Consider the following 25,261-nt stretch of genomic DNA (forward strand, 5'->3'; position numbering starts at 1 on the left):
TCGGTTATCATCAGCAAGTCTATATGCCAAAATTAGAACCATTATTTGGGTGAGTCTAAGTCTTGCTGCAACACGAAACCGAGTTTTGAAATCTGTACAAGAAATAGAGTATTTGGCGGAGAAAGAACCAGACAGTACAGATATTTTGAAGACAAACATGTTGGATACATACTATCCAAATAGAAGTACTCACCTTGAGAACGTTTGTCTCTATGAAGTTCTGCAAACCTATACTTTTAAAAAGAACGTCACAGAAGACATCAATAAAGGTGTATATGCTATAATTGGTTGTGAAGGCTGTCTAGTGAAACAAAGAAAAGGCCATTTGATTAATCATCGAAAATTGAGTTGTGATTCTCCAGACAAAAGGGAATTTTATTACTTAGCTCTTTTGCAACTCTTTAAGCCTTGGCGTACAGAAGAGGAACTACTTGGAGATTTTCTTACTTATGAAGATTCGTTCAATGCAACCAAGGATACGATAGAATGTCCTGTTTTTTCAAATTATCTGCAAATGTTGAACGAGGAAATACTGCAAGAAGCTACAATTGCAGCAGAGATTGCTAGAGACAGTTCTCAAGATAGTCAGAGTACTGCTTCATTGAGTCAGGATCCACTAGGAGGACCAATTATACAAAATGAAGCTGCCACTGCCATGGATGAAGTTGAAAGAGCCATGGAACAAGCTCAGGAGGATGGAGTTCACTTAGAAGATTTGGAAAAAGAACTAAACGTTGAGCAGAGACAAATATATGACTAAGTCACAGAACACATTGAGCATTGTTTATCTCATGAGAAAAAAGAGTGCTCATGTACTTCATTTATACCTGTCTGACTGTGTGTGAGTGGAGAAGCAGGAACTGGAAAAAGTTTCCTGATTAAAGCGATTGCAACATATTTGCAGGCAACAACGGAGTCATCACTCTCTTGTGTTGTTACTGCTCCAACTGGGTTGGCAGCACACAACATTAAAGGGATTACTTTACATCGCTTATTGATGCTGCCAGTGGAGCATGATAACAAATTACGATACCACAAGCTATCTGGAGAAGCTTGTTGTGAAGTTTCAAGAGTCCTAAAGAAAATTAAACTTCTTATCATTGATGAAGTAAGCATGGTATCAAATGTAATGCTTGCTTTTGTGCATTTAAGAATGCAAGAAATTCCTAAAACAGACTAAGATGTGTTATTTGGAGGCAAACACATCATTGTTTTTGGAGATCTACTGCAACTAACTCCAGTGAAAGGACAGCCAGTGTTTAAAATGCTTACGCATGACGATACCAGGAAGTGCTTAGGAAGCATTGGAAATGTTAACATATGATTAAATTTCAAATATGCAAAACTGCTTCAAAATATGCAACAGGCAAAGGATGAAGATTATAAAAATATTCTACAAGATGTAAGAATTGGAAAACTAACTGAGCATGGCAAAGAAGCTTTACATGGACGATTAATTTCAAATTTGTTTCCAAATGAAAATATTCTCCCAGAGAATATTTTTAAGAAAATTCCTGAAAACAAATCTGTCATATGCTTGATGCCAACTCTGTAAGAATGTTCAATGTTCAACAACAACATGTTAAAGTTGGAAAATGAAGAGATTGTGAAACTGGAAGCTATTGATAAAATCGAACATGAAGGAGCAACTATTATTTTGTCAGAAAAGTTGAAATCAAAATTGGATTCTTTAGAGAAGACAATATCTAAAACTGCTGGTATGGAAAAGACTCTGTATGCATCTTTAAATTGTCGTATAATTTTACGACGTAATTTACATGTGGAAAAAGGTTTAGTAAATGGAGCAATGGGTCATGTTGTGGATTTTGTGAATTACCGAAATAGAGATGGAATTGAATTTATAAAAATTAACTTTGATGGTATTGAAGAAGCACAACAAATCAGTTGTTGTTCTGCCCGATTTTTGCTTGTGAAAGATTTATATGTCCGCAGAAAACAGTTTCCTGTTTCTTTGGCATATGCAGGGACTATTCATAAATCTCATGGTTTAAGTGTTGATCGTGCTTTGGTGAATATTGGAAATTCTGTGTTGAAGGAGGGTATGGCATATGTTGCCTTATCTCGAGTCAGAACTTTATCAGGATTGTACTTGATTGATTTTGATGAGACAAAGATTAATGCAGATCTAAATTGTGTAAAAGAATATAATAGGTTAAGAAGAGAGTATGCTCCAAATTTACCTCAATATCCTCTATTTGAAAAGCATGTGGGAGGCCAAAAAAGAAGAAATGAGAAAAATTGTAGTGAAGTTGTAGCAAAAAGAAAAAAGCTAGATGAACCAGTAATTGTAAGCAGAAATGAAATGGATTCAGTTAAAGATGTTGTTGGATTTCAGTTTGAAAATAGTTCTGGTGTCAACTGCTATGCTAATGTAGTGGTTAATGTTGTTTTTTTTCTCCAAACTGTACAAGAACAGATTGCTGAAAATCGTGATCAAACATTTTGTTGTTTATTAAATTCGAAATGTTTTAGACATATGTTCTGGTCTAAATCAATTTTCACAGAATATTCAGCAAGATTGTCAGGAATTTCTAATGTATATGCTTGTTGTTTTGCAAGATGAAGGTGTAGATGTCGAAAATCTTTTTGGCCTTTCTTATAAATGGCAGCATGACTGCGACAATTGCTCCTTTTCAAGTAATACTACAATAGGCACTGAAAGATTTATATATTTGACTTTACCAGACTGCAAATCAGTGTCATTTAATAAACTAGTTAGACAAGCAAATCAAAGCATGGTCTGTACTCAATGTAAATCAGCAATGCTATCAACAGTATTTATACATAGATATGGACAGTATGTTATTTTAATGTTCCAACGATGTAGACCTGATGGAACTAAATTGACAACATTAATTAAAAATGTTGTGGCTTCTCAATTATCAATTTCAGGAAGAACCTTTACAACTGCAGCAATTATTTACCATGATGGTCCTTCAACAACATCAGGACATTACACAGCGTATTTAAAATGTCAAAAAGGATGGAAACACTGTAATGATACTCAATTGACTTTCAAACAACGTTTGCCTTCTGACTAACAAAATTCTTACCTAGTGTTCTTATAACCGAAATTTTAGGGAAGGTAATTGGCCTATGAAGATTGCAGCAGTTAATTTAACTAAGTCTGCTGTTCAAAATTACTTTCTGAATGAGAGTGATGAAGATAATAAAAAACATGTAGTTCTCATAGGGATAGTATATGTATATCATATAGTGTGTGCTGTGAGTATTATAGAAAATATTTCTAAAAAGTAAGCTAGAGGTGGAAATAAAACTCTTGCTTCATAATGTAAAAGATGTTGGAGCTTTTCTTTCAGAAACTCGGGTAAATGAGACATTAAGAATACTCTGAACTAATTTCCAAAGAAAATGACTTTTCATATACTATTTGGCCTCGTGGAAAAGTGGATGGATCAAAAGTGAGTTTAGATATGTTTTTTCTAAATTTTACATTATTTATTAAAAGATTGTGTGGGTTTTTTAAACACAATCACTTTGATTGTGGTTTTTTTGCCCGCTGTTATATGATGAGTACTATTGAAGTCACTGTTTTAAGTGAAATTCAATATATTCTGAGAACAGCAAAAATAAACCATGTAACATGTTGTTGAAATTATTTTGTATTTTCTATTATTAAATATATATTATCTTCCCATTCTCTTATGCTCACTCACCTATTTCCACCCTCTATCACTCCTCTTAACTCACGCTCACTGGCCTTTTTTCACTCTCCCTTACCTCCCTTCCCTTATTCCACTTCTTCACTTATTCTCATTCTCCACTCCTTCACGGCCCTTTCCCTCTCTCCCATCCATCACTTTCCAGCTGTCAGTCACTCTACTTCACGCCCCTTCCCCTTGTTTCCTTTCTTTGTTCCCTCAATAATTCCCCTTCTCTCACTCACCTTATTACACTTCACTCACTTCTTCTCTCACTTCCTCTGTCCTCTCACATCCTCACTCCCTTTCCCTCACTCCCTCTCTCTTAGCTTCAGTCTCTCGATCCTCTCACTCTGTCACTCCTCTTCCGTCACGCTTACTCCCTTAAACTCACCCAGACTCCATTACTTACCTTTCTTTGCTCTCTTACTCAGTTCCTTTCTGCCACTCTTTTCTTCACTACCTCTATGTTCTCACTCCTTCACTTCCTTTGTCTCAAGCTCACTTGCTTTTATCCTCTCTTTATTTTCCCTTTTTCATCAACCTCACTGCCCTTCACTCACCCTCCCTCACCCTTGTCCCCTTACTCCAGTTCCTTCAGTTATCCTCATTCATCATCTTTAACGACCCTTTTTCTTTCTCTCGTCACGCACTCACCTTTTCCCAGTCCCTTTTTTTTCACTTTTCTTCCCTTTCTTCCCTTCCTTTGCTCCCTCAGTCATTCTCCTTCCTTTACTCACTTTACTGCTGTTTACGCACTCTTTCTCTCACTCACCTCTGTTCTCTCATATTCTCACTTGTCTTCCCTCACTCCCTCTCTGTTACCTTCACTCCCATTGTCTCCTCACTGCCTTACAACCCTACATTCACCCTCACTCACCTTCCATGCCTCATTGTCATTAATCCACCGTTATTCACTCCTGCTTCTCTGTCACTCACTCACCTTTCTTTACTCCCCTTTCTTCCTTTAGTTTTCCTAATGCACATTCCTTTAGGATCTTACTCACCTTCAGTTCATTTCTCTCTCCTGCTCTTGTTCACTGTCACTGAATGTATCCACGTCATTATCCTTTTAGTAATTTGCTCTCTCTCTATTTATTTGTAACTCTCTCTGACCTTCACCATTCCTTTGTTTTTCTTTCTGAGTCCTTCACTTCTACTTTATCTCTTACTAACCTTTTATGACTTTTAATCTCCTACTTAGTCTCTTGTATTGTAAAATATATATTATAAATATTGTAACTTATTTTGTTTTCTCTTTCACGGATATTAAATTTAATGAAAATATGTAATTAAGTTTACATTACTTATAAGGTAAGTTTGATGTACAAAATGTACTTTCCCTATACTCTTTTCCTTAACCTCACTACTCTTCTCTGATGCTCCCACACCCCTGTTCCCTTATTGCGATTGCCTCACTTATTATGAATCCCCTCTTTTGCTCCTCTTTTCCTCACTCTTCTCTCACACTCACCTTCTTTCAGACCTTCTCCTTTACTTTCCTTCCTCTCTCTTCCCTTTCTTCACTCCTTTACTCTTTTCCTTACCTTACTCTCCTTACTCCACTTCACTAACTCCTTCTCTTACTCCCTCTGTCCTCTTACTTCGACACTCCCCTTCCCTCATTCTCTCTCTGTTAGCCTCATTCTCTCCATTTCCTTAGTCTCTCACACCTCTTCTGTCATGCTCACTCCCTATAACTCAGCTACACTCCCACACTCACCTTCTTTCAAATCTTCTCCTTTACTTTCCTTCCTGTCTCTTCCCTTCTTTTGCTCCTTCACTCTTTTCTCTTCCCGTACTCTCCTTACTCCACTTCATTAACTCCTTCTCTTACTCCCTCTGTCCTGTTAGTTATACACTTTCCTTCCCTCATTCTCTCTCTGTTAGCCTCATTCTCTCCGTCCCTTTAGTCTCTCACTCATCTTCTATCACGCTCACTCCCTATAACACAGCAATACTCCCACACTCACCTTCTTACAGACCTTCTCCTTTACTTTCCTTCCTCTCTCTTCCCTTGTTTCGCTCTTTCACTCTTTTCCCTTTCCTTACTCTCCTTACTCCACTTTACTAACTCCTTCTCTTTCTCCCTCTGTCCTCTTAGTTCTACACTCGCCTTCCCTCATTCTCTCTCTGTTACTCTCATTCTCTCCGTCCCCTTAGTCTCTCACTCCTCTTCTGTCACACTCACTCCCTAAAACTCAGCCATACTCCCACACTCACTTTCTTTCAGACCTTATCCTTTACTTTGCTTCCTCTCTCTTCTCTTACTTCATTCCTTTACTCTTTTCCCTTCCCTTACTCTCCTTACTCCACTTCACTAACTCCTTCTCTTTCTTCCTCTGTCCTCTTAGTTCTACACTCCCCTTCCCTCATTCTCTCTCTGTTAGCCTCATTCTCTCCGTCCCCTTTGTCTCTCACTGCTTTTCTGTCACGCTCACTGCCTATAACTCAGCCATACTCCCACACTCACCTTCTTTCAGACCTTCTCCTTTACTTTCCTTCCTGTCTCTTCCCTTCTTTCGCTCCTTAACTCTTTTCCCTTCCTTTACTCTCCTTACTCCACTGCACTAACTCCTTCTCTTGCTCCCTCTGTCCTGTTAGTTCTACACTTTCCTTCCCTCATTCTCTCTCTTTTAGCCTCATTCTCTCCGTCCCTTTAGTGTCTCACTCCTCTTCTGTCACGCTCACTCCGTATAACTCAGTCATACTCCCACACTCACCTTCTTTCAGATTTTCTCCTTTACTTTCCTTCCTTTCACTTCCCTTCTTTCGCTCTTTCACTGTTTTCCCTTTCCTTACTCTCCTTACTCCACTTTACTAACTCCTCTTTTTCCCTCTGTCCTCTTAGTTATACACTCCCCTTCCCTCATTCTCTCTCTGTTATCCTCATTCTCTCCGTCCCCTTAGTCGGTCACTCCTCTTCTGTCACGCTCACACCCTATAACTCACACATACTCCCACACTCACCTTCTTTCAATCCCCCTACTTCACTTCCCTTCCACCCTCGTCCCTTTTTTGCTCCCTCACTCATTTTCCTTTCCCCTCTCACTGCACTCCACTTCACTCACTCCTTTTGAATGAAAAAAACAAAACCAAAATGAAAAAAATGAAAAAAACATGAAAAATACATTGAAAAAAATTTTGGGGAAAAAATAATAATAATTAAGTTATAAAAAACAGCTAATAAAAAAAAACTTTAAAAATCGTAGGTTACAAACTCGATATACAAAAGAATTAGCTTTTAAAAAACATTTGAAATTCACTGAAAAAACCATAGGTTTCACAATCGTTATAGTTAGGAATTAGCATTTAAAAAACCTTTGAAATTCGCTGAAAAAACCATAGGTTTCACGTTTTTTATAGTTAGGAATTAGCTTTTAAAAAACCTTTGAAATTCACTGAAAAAACCATAGGTTTGACATTCGTTATAGTTAGGAATTAGCTTTTTAAAAACCTTTGCAATTCACTGAAAAAACCATAGGTTTCACACCAGTTATAGTTAGCTAAACATTTTACTCACACAAAACCATTGAAATTCCCACGTTATAGTTAGTTGGACTCACTATAACTTGTGCACCTGCAATCCACTGCTGATGATGTCACATATTACATCATTCTTGACATGGTCAGTGACATCACTGATGACATCACTGATGACATCTCACATGACATCACTGATGACATCACTGATGACATCATCCATGTGATAATACTATGCACCTGCTCACACTCTAATCTAACCTTTGATACACCCAGTGTTAAATACAAACTACCATTGCTGAAACCATTGACACACCATTACCAGTAACTACATACGCACTCACTGATTCCTAGGTCTACACACACATTCACTCATTCACATATACAATCCCTCATACATACAAACACTCATCAATACAACACTATCAAATGCACTCATACACCTATACAGACACTCACACACTGGCACTCATCCATTGAGATACTCACACACCTAGTAAGTCATGCAAAGAATCAATCACACTCCCATTTTCTCATCTATACAGTTATACTCACAAAACCTTACTTATTCAAAAATAGACTAACACATACTTACTCTCTTTTACAATCACTGATACAAGTACACATTGATAGATATAGTCACTTACGCAATCACAGGCTCTCATGTATAGTCATTTATATATGCCAACTCTCACATGCACTGTATTTTACATATGTACTTACTTGGACATGTAGCACTGAGATATCCATTCACTCACCCACACACCCATGCACACAGTCAACCGCCCATACAGTAGTTTTCACATGCACTCTTGAACCCATACACCAAGTGAATCAACTGCTCACACATGTATGCACAGAGTCACACACCTCCTAGCCACACACACGCAGCCTCACACACAAATACTTGGGCAACCAATCAATAACTCATATAGAAACACATATAGCTACTGATCAACACATGCAGCAGCTTACACAACAACAGACATAATGATGCACACATTCAGACAGTTTAGTCACTAACCCATGCATTCAGTAAGACAGATTTAATCAGTCACTCATACAGTCAGTCACGCAACAACTAAATCCTTCATCCAGACACTTATACATCCACTCATTCTTCAATATGTAAAACATATTTAAACTTTACAGAAACACACAGACACTGGATGATGTCATCAATGATGTCATCAGTGATGTCATTTGAGATGTCATCAGTGATGTCATCAGTGATGTCATTTGAGATGTCATCAGTGATGTCATCAGGGATGTCACTGACCATGTCATGAATGATGTAATATGTGACATCATCAGCAGTGGATTGCGGGCGCGCGAGTTATATTGAGTCCAACTAACTATAACGTGGGAATTTCAATGGTTTTGTATGAGTAAAATGTTTAGCTAACTATAAATGGTGTGAAACCTATGGTTTTTTCAGTGAATTTCAAAGGTTTTTTAAATGCTAATTCCTAACTATAACGAGTGTCAAACCTATGGTTTTTTCAGTGAATTTCAAAGGTTTTTTAAAAGCTAATTCCTAACTATAACTATTGTGAAACCTATGGTTTTTTCAGTGAATATATATATGTATATGTGTGTGTATATATTTTTTTTCCTCTCAGTTCTAGCTCCTTCCCGCGCCCTGTGCAGTGGATCAGTGGATCGCTCTTAGCCGGCGGAGCATGCTGGACATTATTATCACAAAATCACTCCAATAAAGCGATCACTTAAAGGTATTGCAATTACCAAAAGTTGGTTTTAATCCAGGTTATGCATTTTGCTCGCAAAGCAAGCTTGGTCACACTTTGCAAGTGAAACGCGTAACCTGGATTAAAACCAACTTTTGGTAATTGCAATACTTCTGAGTGATCCTTTAATTGGAGTGATTTTGTGATATATATATATAAATATATATATATGTATATATATATATATATATATATATATATATATACGCAAAATTGATCATGTGACATGGGGCCCTGATATGTTTTTAATGACTTTGGATGTATCTGCCCTGTATACATCAATAAAGCACTATGATGGACTAAAGGCGCTTGAACACTTTCTGAGTAGACGTCCGATGAACTTTTCATCGCACAACAAAATGTTGCTTACCATGGTACAGATGTGTCTAGAGCAGAATTACTTTCGCTTCAATAACCAAATATACCAACAGACATGGGGTGTTGCTATAAGGGCCTGTTTCTCCCCCAGCTACACATGTTTGCACATGGGGCTGTGGGAGGAACAGGTCCTCATGGGGAAACATAGAGAAACTGTGGAACACAATATAATCCTGTATCTAAGGTATATAGATGACTTGTTCTTCGTTCGGAGTGGTTCAGAAGACAGTGCCAGGGCATTTGTGGATGAGCTAAATAACAACAGCCTAAACTTAAATTTTACATCCAATATCCACGCTACTTCCATTTGGTTTCTTGATGTATAAATATATGTAGAAAACAACAACTTGGCAACAAAATTGTAGAGGAAACCCACTGCGGGGAATACTGTCTTGCATGCAGCGAGTCACCATCCGCACCACCTGATTCTCAGTATCCCTTATGGGGAGATGCTGCGTATCAGTAGGATATGCAGCTCTGACACCGAATGTGCAATTGCACAGGAGGCAAGTAGGTTGCGCTTTTGAGACAGGGGGTACTCTCATCAAGTTCTTGAGGTTGCTATCAAGCGCACTCAAAATATGACGAGGGAGGAAGCATTGATTCCAAAAGTCAAACCTAGATCCAACATAATCAAGGAACCCAGTATCCAGTCATGTGTTATCCTAACTTATAACAGCCATCACTCGGAATTAAGGAAAATTTTCTATAAAAATTGAAATTTGATCAAGGGAGTGTAGCTAATAAACCGGCACTCAATTTTAGAAGGTCTCCTTCTATGGCAAAAGCTCTAGTGAGCAATAGCCTAGAAACATCAACTCCAGGTGCATGGATGTCTTTAAGTAAGGGTTTCAAAAAGTGTCCTCAATGCAAAGCGTGTCGCTTTGGGTGTAATAAGACTCATTATAGTAGCCCTTTCAAACAGGAACCCATTGAGATCACCAAAAGGTTGACTTGTAAAACTGATCACGCAGTCTATGTGCTGGAGTGTCCTTGTGGGTTGAGGTATGCTGGTAGTACCAGGCTACCTGCCCACAAACGGATACTCCAGCACACTAGGGCAATCACGGGCAAGGATCAGGCATATCCAGTTGCCAGGCACTTTGAAACATAACATGAAGGGAATCCAATTCATCGCCAGTATTTTGTTATTGATACGGTGTTACCATTAAAGCTTGGAGGGGACCGTGAGGCCAAATTACGTCTCCTCGAAACCCGTTATATACTGGAGCTTGATAGCAAAAATCCTAAAGGGCTGAATGTCAGTGAGGATGTATATACCTGTCTTTAGATCCCATTTTTCAAGTGCCTGTCTGGATGAATCTTTTAACTGAACTGTATAGCGACAAAACTGAACTGATGTGGAAGAAGTATTACCACCATGGGTATTTTACTATGTCCTATAAATGTTAAAAGCCTGCATCCGTTTTCTTGGTTTTAGTCATTTACAATATGTGAGGGTAGATTCTAATTTCAGATTAACTAATTGCACTTACTGTCTTTTGCACATTGGGGGATTATTTGCACATATGATCTTTAAGGGTTGGCTATATTGAAATATTTGGAATGAAATTAAATGGCAGTGCACTGTATTTGACCCACTTGGGCTCTATTGCTTTTAAAGGCATTGACTTTAGCAATCATTAGCTACAAGAACAACAGTGATTATTATGCATTATGCAGGAATTTATAAATCATTGTTCATGGGGCTGTATTTATTTATTTCATTTTTGGAGTTTTTTCTTTTTGGAAATGTAATCAATTATGTGATTTTGTTTAAAAAAGGAACCTTGAATTTTAAAATATTTAATATTTATATGCCCCATGTATTTGCACTGAAAGCGGCCATTTTTTCTCTGCACTAGCACTTTAAAAAGCCGTCCTGATCACTCGCAACATGTCATGTGATCAAGCTTCGTAGGGAAGCGAAATGCGTTATGGCGGACATGCTGGGCACAATAAAGGCACTTTAATTTTGCACCTGAAACCTTGGGTCTGCTCTTCGTCATTGTGATGTGCGGGAAAGCAGTTGTTGGTGGTGAATTTCTGCATTTATTTATATATATATATATATATATTCGTACATACATACATAAATAAATACATATATATACAGCAATTGTACCCCTCCCAATACAGATTTATGTTGAGGTATGCATCCTGTCCAAGCAGAAACCACAATACTAGTCAGGGTAAGTCAGATGCACACCATACATTAATCGATGTTCCCCTTCTGGTAGATCGGCACAGAGCAGGCAGGCTTAACTTAGGAGGAAAGGTATCAAGTATTTGTGCAGCACTTCAAACAGTAACACAGTGAACACACCACAAAAAGACTTCATGCCAGTTTAGCAAAGTAGCTTATATTTTTATTAACAAAACTAGATTGAAATAAAAAGAATATAAATGGGTTTATGAATTATTAAAGATTCAATTACACTGTAGTCCTTAATCGCTTAAAGCGTCAACATGGGCTATCTAGTCTCGCTAGACCAGGGTAAATGCAAAAGTTCAGGCTGACCGCAATGGAGCATGGCTTTGTCCATCAATTATCGTTTTTGCATCGGATAGAGGGACCAGCCTTGGCCCACTATAAATGCGTCGTCTAACCGCTGGGTTAAAGGTGATAAATCTGCGCTGAACCACGCAAAGTCATAGATGCATTAAAAACTGGAGACAGTGCACTGTAGAGTCAGAGATACGATGTCTGTGGTGCTGAGTTGGTGTCGAGGGAGATGCATCAGTTCTGATTGGTCCAACCTCCCTGATGCATGGTTTCTGGGAGTTTCAGTACTTTATACCCACTTCCAACAGCCTAGGACTGGATTGGCATCACTTGGCATAGCAAGACTTGTAGTAAGTGAAGTCCAGATTTTGTTGCAATTTGATGAGAAGTCTTTGATATCCCTGAGACTTAGAACAGGGGGCAACCCAGCATGCCCTTGGAGTCACTCTGGCATCAATTGAGATGGATGCAGTCCTTCCTCAGCAAGGCAGAGGGTAGCAGGCAGCACAGCAGAAAATCAGTTCTTCGAGTGCAGCAGTCCAGCAGAGTGGCAGTCTTTTGAGCAACACAGCAGTCCTTCCTCCTGCAGAGTCATTCACAGGTCCAGTAGTGTATTGAAGTGGTAGGGTCAGAAGTCCAGTTCTTATACGCAGTGATGCCTTTGAAGTGGAGGTGACTTCAAAGCAGGGTTTCTTTTGAAGTGCACAGAGGTACTCCCTCACAGGTCTGGCTCCAGACTCACTAAAAGGGAGTATGGAGCCCGTTTTATGGACACAAAACACAGCCTATTCAGGTGTAAGTGTCAGCTCCTCACTCACATTCTGGCCAGGATGACCCATCAGGATGTGGATGGCCACTCAGTCACATCTAAGCTACCTTTGCTTGTGGCTGTCCAGTGGGAATGGAGAATGCCCTGGTCTAACCCACCCCAGACATGTATTGGAGACAGGCTACAGGCACACAAGGCTAAGAGCAGAACAATGCCATCAAAAAGTGGAATTGAATTTTTAAAAGGGTAATTATAAATTCGACTTTACCAGTTAAGAGGATTTGTCATTACCATTCCAGTGATATGAAACTTGGCAGATCTACTCCTTCTTAATCAGGAATTAAAGCTCATAAAGTGTAGTAAAGCGTTTCCACTGTTAACCTATGGGAGGGCTAGCCTCAAAGTAGTAAAACACAAATTTGGGTGTTTTTCTCTACCAGGACATTCAAAACCTAAGTATATTTACTACCTTTTGATTGCAGAGCACCCTGCCCTATGAAATACCTACGGTCTACCATAGGGGTGGCTTATATGTATTAAAAGAGGAGGTTTAAGACTTAGAAAGGGGAAATGGCCTTTACAACGTAGGCTGAGACATGCATGCAATTTCCTCGCAAGCTCAACCAAGCATGCCTTAACCACACATATGCCTTAATCACACATATGAGTGGTTAAGGCAGTGGCCTGTCTAGATACTGGGATGGGTGGGCCCAGGAAAAGGAGGGAACCGGAAAGGACGCAGTGAGGTAAGTGGGACTGGAGATGGGTTTTAAGAAGTAGTTTTAAGGGTTGCAGAAGATTTTAGTGCTTGGGGTTGGGGTACTTTGTAACGCTCATGGGGGTCAGTGTAGTTATTAGGGCTCACGGGGTGGGTGTAGTATTTAGGGCTCAGGGGAGCTGGAGTAGTTATAGGGTCTGGGTAGTTTTTAGGGCTTGGGCGGTTGAGGTAGTGTTTAGGGCTCAGGGAGATTGGGGTAGTGTTTAGGGCCTGAGGTGGTCAGGGTAGTTTTTAGGACTCAGGGGGATTGGGTAGTGTTTCGAGTTTGGGGGTTCGGGGTAGTGTTTAGGGCTTGAGTGGGGTTGTTTTTAGGGCTCAGGTGTACAGGGTCCTTTTTTAGGCTTAGGGTGGAGGGTTGAGGTGTGATCTCTACCACACATTCCTTTACCAGTCATGCCTTTACCACAAAATTGCACGGTAAAGGCATGCGTGGTAAAGAAATGCATTGTTCAGATGCATTCATCATTGGGCCGCATAGTAGAGGCAGCCATGGTTTAGCCATGCCTGCCCATCATACAACCCATGGCAAGGGGTGTTAAATGGCAAGTTGACATGGCAGTGAAAACTGCACACACATGATCTGCATTGGCCGGCCTGAGACATGTTTAAAGTGCTACTTGTGTGGTTGGCACAATCAGTGCTGCAGGCCCACTAGAAGCATGGCCCTGGGAATATGCAAATTATAATACCATTTGTGGATGAGTTAATCAAAACATATTTTCGGGAGAGAGTACATGCAATTTAGCAATGGTTAGCAGTGGTAGAGTGCCCAGAGTCCTAAAGCCAATACGAAATCAGAAAAAGAGGATGAGGAAGGCAAAATGTTTGGGGTGACCCTTTATAGAAGGTCACTGTCTAACAATTGGTAATGAGACAAAAATATTAAAATGACCCCAAAAAGTGTCCAGATTCACTAATTCTTTCAATCAGGCTGATAGAGTTTCGGAACTCTAATCATAGTCACTCTCTGGTTGTTGCACTTTACAGATTCTTTGCTTGGTGATCATCCAAAACTTCACTTCTCAACTAATAATTTGGTTGCTTTTATTGGAGAAACTTATTGAAACAGCTGGCTTAGTCGTCCTGCAAGTTTCTTTGGTAAAGATTTCAAATATTATTTTGCGTACATTTTGCAGTGCAGAACAAAGTCAATATAGCTGTTCAAAGTTCCTAAACTAGGGGCATAGGGTTGGCAAAGACTGTTTTACTCAATGATTTCTCTCCATTACTCCTCAAATTCTAGGATGGGGTGGCATAGAAGTAGGAAGTGAATAAAATCCTTGTAGGTTCTTTCCTCCAAAGAAGATACTAGAAAAAGTGTGCCTAAGAACTATGTTGCTGTTACATACTGAGATCCTTTACTCATTGTCTTGTAGATTTCTTAATGAGCAATTCCATTTTGACACAAGACATCTTCACCAGTGACTCCCGAGTTCCTGGCTTGCATTTTTCACAAGTAGTTTAATCTTGATTTTGTATCAAGCTCGAAAGGAATTTTCCTAGCCGTTTTCCAGCAGTACAAGTATCAGGAGGCGATCTGGAACATGCTCTTTAACAAGTAAGATAATGTTTCTCAGTGGTTATAGATATTGCAATGAGGTTTAGTTGTAATCATTTTCAATGTTCCTATATTAAATGATGGAGATTCAATAGTTGCCATAGGCAGTTTATTTGAAGTGTGCCTAAACTTTTGCCCATTCGATCAATGAAAACTGACATTTTATATGGCATTATGGGATCAATTTTGAACGAGAATGCTGGTATCGCTTCAAGGATGGTCCAACCAACATACTAGTAAACAGAGCATTTCATTTGCATTCTGTAATCTAGAAGATCTATGATAACTGATATATAACTGAAATGCAAATAGAAAGGGGATTGAGGCAGAGAAAGATTGCACCTATCCTTAGTGGAGTAACCTTAATATAGGTACACATGTTGCTAGGGACCAGAGATTCAAAGCCCCTAAATCTCCTAAGATACAGAGTATCTAAAAATTCCATAAATACAATGGCCCAGCACACCTAAGTCAGATCATAGTTTAGCAAAAGTAACTTAATACGGTGTAAACATTTGTAATTCACATATCAGAATCAAATATTGTCAATTCCAGCAGAAGTTGTATCTCCAAATCCTTTATTAATGACTTCTTTTTTCTTTTTATCAACAAGGTAAAAGATCGTAGCCAACGCATTTCATCCTCGCGGACTTCTTCAGGGCAGGATAGAACATTCTGTCAAAAAATCTTCACTATATTTGTTCACTTTTTTAATTTCTCCTTTTAAAATCTGGAGATGCGTAATTGTCTGATATCTCAAATATGGGATGGAATCAAGATCTATCCTTTGATGAGCGGACATGGTTGAAAATCAACCAGTTCCATGGAAAATATATCTGGTATTTCAAATATAGGATGAAGCATTCGTCTGTCCTTCTATGGTGGAGTAAACACGATTGGTAGTCAACCAGTTTTAAGGCAGGAGTATCCTCTAAGTTATTTGTTATGTAATTCAAACGGTGGTTTAGCCGGCAGGGTAGCGTGGCATCTCTGTTCATGATATATAACTGTACAGGTGTACCTGGGTAACTTTAGATGTGTCTATTGTCCAAGTAAAACTTACTTTTAAGGATGAAAACATCAATGCTTCCATTTCTGAGAGGTTTCTTTGAAGAATATTTAGTTTGCGATAATCAGCCAGATCCATGAGGAGTCATTAAATACCAATAGGTCATTGATAGCAAAAGTTAATTGTCTATGTATGTTAGTCTGGAAGTGAAATGAGAACCCAATTGGGAAAGTATTTGTTTTTATCAAACATTTTGGATTGTGCCTCCCACTTAAGTAGCCCTTTAAACATGTCTCAGGCCTGCCATTGCAGAGCCTGTATGTGTAGTTTAACCTGCCACTTCATCCTGGGAAAAGGTACCTTTTTGCCCAGCCCAAACCTTCCTTTTTAATAAATATAAGTCATCAATAGGGTAGGCCTTGGACAGCCCAGAGGAAAGGGTGCAATGTATATTAAAAGTAGGACATATACATTTACATGTCCTGGTAATTACGTTTTACAAGTCCTCTCTCATTTTTCACTACTGCAAGGCCTATCTCTCCCGTAGAATAACACTGGAGCTAACTTATTTCATTTTATTAATTCAAAGTTAGCATTTTCTCATTTTCTTGCGTTAGCCATTTGATGCCTGCAACCTGTCTCTGGTCACATGACTGAATGTAATTGGCATTTGGGTTTTGTGTATTCCTCCTAAACAGCCACACACAATGGGAGCTTAGGCATGACTGGATGGACCATCACTAGCAGGATGGGAGGGGGATCGGGGACAGCCTCACTTTCATCTGAAAAGGTTGTGTCCTGTCTTCACACAAAGGGCCTAACAACGCTGCATCGTCACTTCAGCCCACTCGGAGGTAGGGCCAGGAAGGTAGAGCATCTGTGCAATTCAAAGCCATGGTCTAGAAGCCTCTCCCAGCTTCCTGAACTAGAGCACCAGAGTATAAAAGAAAGACCTCAGACATCAACTTTTCAGGACGCTTCTAGACCTGTGGATACTCTGGCAGGTAGGATGGCTGTGCTGTTGAAGGACTGCCACTCTGCCTGACTGCCCAATGCTGGACTCCTCCTGCCTGTTGCCCTCTTGCCTGGATGGGAAGATTTGACCAGCATCTCTTGAAGCCAGAACCCAAGGGCTAGTCTTCCAACCACCTTCGACCTGCACCCAGACCCTACCATCTGTGAGTTTACCCTGCCAAGAGGTCCCACCCTAGTCCTGGACACTTGGAAGGGAGCCTAATGTACTTTCAAGCAAAACTGATGCATCTTCTCTTCTGAGAGACGCCACCCAGAGAACCAATGCATATCCTCTGCTGAACGGTGCATCCTCTAGTAGATCCGACGCATCATTGCTGCTGCATGAATTGGAACCAGTACAAAGACCCACTTCACATCCATAGTCCGCAGAACTGACTCATTACCCTGACGAGGAGGCGCACCCACAGCCCAAGGCTTTGCATCTCTTGTTGAAGGCAGCCACCACCACTGCGCATTGCAGCCTTGCAGCTCCTCTAAACAGCTGCATCGCTTGCTCTGCGCTGAATACTTGATGATGACTTCGAATCACAAGCCCTGTTGATGGGATCCTTGATGACTACACAACAGGACCTCATTCAGCAGCCTCGATGAAACTCGGTACCGATGCATCACTTAGGCTGTGCAGAGCATCTTCAACGCTGATCCTCTCAATGCCCCGAAACAAGGATTTAACGAATTTTGTTCCTTGGGTGTAACTTGTTCTCTGTAGCTGGCCCATGCTCCATTGTGGTCGGCCAGAACATTTGATTTTTTCTTTTGTCTCAGTGTGGCGCGATCAGATATCCCCAGTTCGGCGTGTTATGATTTTTGACGCTATTTTCACCAAAAATAATTGAATTCAATAGCTCTGGTTCTATGCATTGGATTTTTGTCATTTTGGTTTTGCTTTATTTAGTTTCCATTTTTCTAAATTCGGTGTGGTCATTCATGTTCACTGTTTTACTGTTTGAAGTGTTGCACAATTACTTTACAAATTGCTGCTGAGTTAAGCCTGACTGCTCTGTGCCAAGCTACAACAGGGGTGAGCACTGGTTAATTTGGGGTTTGCTTGTCCTTACCCTGACAAGAATTGTGGCTGTTGCTTGGCCACGGCCTATACCCCCCTCAGTTTATTAACCTCTTCAAAAAATATGGCAGCCAAGGAAGGTTGGTTTGTTTTCGTGAAATTAAAGATGCTGGACAGGCCAATAATTGTCTCAAACCTGTGTTGGTATCTACTCTGCAGGGTGGTCTTATTACAAACTTGTTCACAACAATTAGCCTCTTTGTTGCACTGGCAAATAATGTTGTGTAGTTAATACCTCCAGATGACTGGGTGTCTCTTTTGCAAGACTACAGCCTTGTGCCTAGAGAATCTAATTTGAAACTTCTGTATTTCTGTATTTTAAATGATTGTTATACTTCTCCTCAAAGGATTTTGAGAGTTGGACTCTTTAGCAAGCTAGTTGTCGGAGAGATGAGTGCATTAGGTGTGACTTATACCACATCCTATGGAGCTGCACAGCCATGCATCCATATTGAAAAATAGAATGGCTGAAGTAAGCTTAGACAGTGACGTGCCCATTACTCTTTTTATGCACTTGGCCATTCTACATCACATCACATACATAACTGGACTGATCATAAACAGCCATAGATGGGTAGCTGTGTCACTTTATATAAGCCAAATGTTCTCTTTTGCGCCATTGGCATCCAAATTTTCTGACCACGTGACAAGTGGCTGACTGAACTCCAGCGGATTGCCCATTGTGAGAGGTTTACATACAGAATGACTCTTCAACTGGATGTTTTTGACCTATTCTGTAGGCAGTCCTTGTTACCTTGGTTGATAACTGATGAACATAGACCCGCTGGTTGGACTAAGAGGAGACTGGCACCGGTCTGTCCTTGATCTTTGTACCACTGTCGTGTGTGACTATCTGCTATGACCATGACTCCTTTTATCTTGGAATTTCTTTGTATTTGGTGTGTCCCTGATTATCTATCTATCTATCTATCTATCTATCTATCTATCTATCTATCTATCTATCTATCTATCTATCTATCTATCTATCTATCTATCTATCTATCTATCTATCTATCTATCTATCTATCTATCTATCTCTGGAATTCCTTCTTTCTGTTTAACAAGTCTTTGTACGTGAGAACTGTATCATCAAATTCCTCTGTGATTAGGACACTCACTAACCTCAATATGCGTTCTGCGATGTGCTGCAGCGCAACAGTAATGCATCTTGCCGGGAAGCAAATGCATTAAACTTGTCTTTGCTTTTTTTCTCTTGATGGTTGGGATGACGGTCGGGTGAAAAAATGCTGATTCAAAACACCACAAGCGTTGCTGAATTACATTAAGCGCAAATTGTCCTGCAAGTAGTGTTATGGATCTTTGGCATGGAGATGCGCTCTCTGTGAGGAGGTCGAAGCCAAGTAAGATGAGCCCGCATGGGTGCGGTATTTATGTGAACGCGCCTAAAATGGCTGCAAAGTCCCAAATCTCGCGGGACTTCAGGAGAGACCAGAAGAGTCTAGAACATCAAACCCTGACACCTGCAATAAGGTGTGGAGGAATTAAATCAGCAGGCTTAATAGGGGCAAGGAGTTGGGTGAAGGGAGGGACCCAGGGGATCATTAGGAAAGACTTGCAGAAGGGAAGAGGAAGGGTCAAAGCAAGTGGCAAAGGCTCTGGGAAAAGCAAAAGGCGCAAGCTTTCTATGGTGTGACCATTGGAAAACTGCTTTTAAAGCAACGAAGGCTAATATCCTTGGACCAAGACATGAAAGCCGTGAAAGGAAAGTTCCACAGTAGATGGGCTATTAACCTATACGACCTTGGATCACTTCCTACTTGCCTGTCCAAAACACGGGCCAGGGACATGAACACAATTTAATTAAATAAAGATTTGGCCTAATCCCTCTCAATACATACAGGTATGGAAGAAGAGATGGGGATGAAAGAAGGCTATGTAGATTGTGTGCGGTGGAAGGAGAGTCACTAATACACGTAACCAGCATCTGCAAACAGCTATTCCCTTACGGGAGATTTTGGCTGCGCCCCCTTCTGCAAGTACTAAGAGCCCCATTAGGATTTCGGGCGGTGGCGATCCGCCCAACATCCTTCCCTGCCACCATCCATTTCCCCCGCCATATTACTATGGCGGGGGGATCGCGGCGGACGGAAAGACCGTCCGCCGCTATTCCTCCAGGTCTGCATGTCGACCGGGTGGAAAAGGGTTCTATATGCTGGCGGTGTCTGTTAGTCACCGTCATCCATATTAGGAAGGCAGCGGGAACATGCTTTTCCGTGGCAGCAATGCTCCTGGGATTCTGGGAGGTGGGGGGGTGCACAAGGGGGATACCTAAGGTACCCCCCTGCACTTCAATGTACAACAACCGCATGGTGCCTGCCACGTTGTGCATTGAAGTGCGTGGCGTGCATTTTTAGCCTTGCGGCGGGCGGTGCTTTCAGCACCGCCCGTCGCAAAAAAAATGAGGGATGCGCCCACCAGTGTGGCGGGCGCATCCTAATGGCCCCCACAGGACCGCCGCACTTAGGGCGGCAGGTCCCGCTTTACGTCGGGATGGCGGGCGGACTTTCTAATGGGCCCCTAAATTTCTGCATCTCACGATGCAATGCTTTGCTGCTTGACAGGCGAATTCACACAGCTGTTAGCACACTTCTTGAACTTCTGAATTCTGCAAGCAGCTGATGAACAGTCCCACAGGGAGAAAGGGAGTCAACAGTTATGCAGTTATAGGGTTTATGGATAAATTTGACAGTGCAGCAGCTCAAAACATTGTATAGCAACGAGAGGATAACAACTGACTCACCATACTTCCACCCACAAAAGCCAAAAGAAATACCAAATAAAAGGTACTTTCCAGCCATACCTAGATCCAAGACCAGTAGGTTTAACGGCGGAAGATTCAGGATCAGCAGCACAAATCACTTTATCGCACGTAAGGGACAATAGCACACCTTAGACCCTAACGGAGATCACCCCAGGATACCTTTACAAGGTTAGATCCTACTTAAGAATAGGCACAACAGGACATTGCATGTATCACTGTCAACGATAAACTGTCTCCATACCCCTCAGCCGAATACAGTGATTGGCTCCCTCCGAGCAGCAAACTTAATGCTCTTTTTACTATATTAATTTTAATCCATCTGTAATGATTTAAAATAATTGTACAATACATCCTTGAATTCTTTATACTGAATACTTAATAAACAAGAATAAGTCATGTGTGACATTTTTGATTTGAGCTGAACCACTATAAACAACAAATGAGTTGCAGATACTTTAAAATATTTATATTTTTTCTGATTATTTGTAGGGGGCACCTAGTGACCTAGTGACCAGTACTATTAGTGGAACTGCAGCCTGATGTCAGTGCTTTTGCATTTGACTAGAAGAAGATGACTAGTAACAACTTTTTGAACTCCAGCTTTATGAAAGAATTTCAATTATTTTGCATTTGACTTTTGAGGGACACCTAATGACGACTTGTGGCTTGATATAAGAATTCCCTTGCTGTTGCATTTGACTTGTGAGGGACACCTAGTAACGACTATTGGAACTGCAGCTTCAATTAGGAATTTCAAAGCATTCACATTTTTCTAATCAAGGAATCCTAGTAATGAATTGTGGAACTGCAACTTTGTGAAAAATGTTTGATCTTCAAGTGTCAGAATTTTTACATTTAACTTGTGAGAGACACCTAGTATTGAAGTGTGGAACTATATTTTCACAAAAGACTATTAATGCATTTGCATTTGACTTGTGAGGGTTGCTTAGTAACAACTAGTAGAACTGAAGCTTCAAGAAACTATTTCAATACATTTGCATTTAATTTGAGGGATACCTAGTAATGACTAGTGGTACTGCAGCTTCAAGTACACATTTCAATGCTTTTGCATTTATCTATTGCTGGAATCCTAGTAATAAATGGTGGAACTGTAACCTTGTGAAAAATGGCAATGCTTTTTCACATGACTACTGGAACTATAGCTAGATCTAAGAATTTCTGTGTTTTTCCATTTGGCTTGCGAAGGGACGTAAGAAACTGTAGCTTCTCAAAAGACTATCAATGTATTTGCATTTGACTTGTGAGGGTTACCTAGTACAGCTTTGTGTAAGAATTTCAATGGTTTTGCATTTGACTTATGAAGGACACCCCTGCAACCACTAAGGGAAGGGCAGATGCATGCAAGAATTGGAATGCTTTTGCATCTGATTTAATAGGGACACCTAGTAATGACTTGTGCAACTGTTGATTCGTGTAAGAATGTCAAGACTTTTGCATTAGACTAGAAAGCAACACCCAGTAGTGACTGGTGGAACTCCAGCTTCATGAAAGAATATCAGTGCTTTTGTATTTAACCTCATCACTGCGGCGCAAATTCCGCCTCAGTGCTGAACATTTCGATCGCGGGCGTGGTCATTACGGCTCCTGGCCATCATCAGCACACGCCCACCGTGACTCATGACGGCCGGGAGCCGTCATGAGCATGGAAGAGGTTAAGCTTTGAGGCACACTTAGTGACGACTAGTGGGACTGCGGCTTAATGCAAGAATTACAGTGCTTTCGAAATTCACTTGTAAGGGACACCTAGCAACGACTTGAGGAATTGCACCTTCACAAAATAATATGAATGCTTTAGCATTTGACTCAATTGGCCCTTGAGGAACTGCAGCGCTAAGCAGGAATTTTGAAGATTTGGCACTTGACTCAAGAAGTACCTCTAGTAACAACTTGAGGCAGTGCAAGTTTGAGCATCTGTCTGTCTGTCTATCTATCTATCTATCTATCTATCTATCTATCTATCTATCTATCTATCTATCTATCTATCTATCTATCTATCTATCTATCTATCTATCCACACACACATGCATGCACACACACACCCACGCACACACCCACGCACACATATATGAACCCTTCACCAAATAGCTTTATCTATTGGCTTACATTTTGCTTGTTCCTACCATACTTCACAGCATAATGCAATTTACATTGTAATGAGACATAAATATAGTGGCACTCAATAAAACTGTTTCCCAACAATACAGTAGAAGGCACTTGACTTAACCAGTGATTACTAGTATCTATATCCATTTCTCTTTCTCTCTCTCTCTCTCTCTCTCGCTCTCTCTCTCTCTCTCTCTCTCTCTCTATATATATATATATATATATATATTCACTGAAAAAACCATAGGTTATAGACCACATATAGTTAGGAATTAGCATTTACAAAACCTTGAAAATTCACTGAAAAAAACATAGGTTATAGACCATATATAGTTAGGAATTAGCATTTAAAAAACCTTATTTTACTCACACAAAACCATTGAAATTCCATATATAGTTATTTGTACTAACTATATATCGCGCACCCGCAATCCACTGCTGATGATGTCACATATTACATCATTCATGACATGGTCAGTGACATCACTGATGACATCTCAAATGACATCACTGATGACATCACTGATGACATCTCAAATGACATCACTGATGACTACATTCAGTGACTGTATAAATGTGTAAAGTTAAAATATGTCTTACATATTGAAGAATGAGTGGATGTATAAGTGTCTTGATGAAGGATTTAGTAGGGGCATGACTGACTGTATGAGTGACTGATTAAATGTGTCTCACTGAGTGCATGGGTTAGTGACTAAACTGTCTTAATTTGTGCATCATTATGTCTGTTGTTCTGTAAACTGCTGCATGTGTTGATCAGTAGCTATATGATTAACTGTATGGGTTATTGATTGGTTGCCCAAGCATTTGTATGGGAGACTGAGTGTGTGGGTGGCTGGGAGGTGTATGACTCTGTGCATAGATGTGTGAGCAGTTGATTGACTAGATGTATGGGTTTAAAAGTGCATGTGGAAACAGCTGTATGGGTGGTTGACTGTGTGCATGAGTGTATTGGTGAGTGAATGGATATCTCAGTGCTACATGTTAAAGTAAGTACATATGTAAAATACAGTACATGTGAGAGTTGACATATATAAATATCTGTGCATAAGAGCCAGTGAATGTGTGAGTGGCTGTATGGATCATTGTGAACTTGTATCCAGGATTGTATAAGTGAGTAAATATGTTTTAGTATATGTTTGAATAAGTAAGGTGTGTATAACTGTATAGTTGAGGAAATGGAGGTGTGATTGATTCTTTGCATGACTGACTAAGTGTCTGAGTAACTCCATGGATGAGTGACAGTCTATGAGTGTCTGTTTACACTGAGTGTATCTAAGGTTATATTAGAGTCTGAAGAGGTTCATCGTATTATCACATGAATGATGTCATCAGTGATGTGATCAGTAATGTCAAATAAGATGTCATCAGTGATGTCATCAGTGATGTCATTTGAGATGTCATCAGTGATGTCATCAGTGATGTCATTTGAGATGTCATCAGTGATGTCACTGACCATGTCATGAATGATGTAATATGTGACATCATCAGCAGTGGAATGCGGGTGCGCGATATATAGTTAGTACAACTAACTATATATGGAATTTCAATGGTTTTGTGTGAGTAAAATAAGGTTTTTTAAATGCTAATTCCTAACTATATATGGTCTATAATGGTTTTTTCAGTGAATTTTCAAGGTTTTGTAAATGCTAATTCCTAACTATATATGGTCTATAACCTATGGTTTTTTCAGTGAATTTCATTGGTTTTTTAAAAGCTAATATCTGTAGCTGTAAAATGTATTCTTCTTTAAATCCAAAAATATATTTTATATGTTTATTAATAAATTTTTTTTTAATACTTTTTTTTTGTTCGCTCCCGGTTCGCGAACCGGGAAGCGAACTGGGAAGCGAACTAAAAGAAATAGAGCTTGCCAGAGTGCTAAACATTCTAGCAATTTTTTTTGAAAGGGGAGGTAGTTCTGAAAAGAACTTTTTTTTTAATGTTTTTGTTGTTTTATATATTTTTTTTTTTTTTGAACATTTTTTGTTTTTTTTGTATTTTTTGAACAGTTTTATGGTTTTTTTTTTGTTTTTGATGGAGGGGAAACAACAAAAAACAGGCATTGAAAAGGGCTCAACAGGAGCAACAAAAAAAAATTACTGTCTGGGGCGGTTAGGGCAATTGTGATTGTTATAAGCTAGGTTGATTGAATTAATGTACATGTACATGTATTTATATAGCGCAAATCACCGACACGGTATCTAAGCGCTTGCTTAGGGAACCCGTCCTGGTATTCCCCTGTGAGATACCCCGGCAGGGTATCCACAAGGTGAAAGCCAGGCATCCCGCCGCGAGGGGCCATAGTGGAGATTAAGCAAGCT

The sequence above is a fragment of the Lissotriton helveticus genome, chromosome 10 (assembly GCF_964261635.1).
Source record: "Lissotriton helveticus chromosome 10, aLisHel1.1, whole genome shotgun sequence".
In the NCBI taxonomy this organism is placed as follows: domain Eukaryota; kingdom Metazoa; phylum Chordata; class Amphibia; order Caudata; family Salamandridae; genus Lissotriton; species Lissotriton helveticus.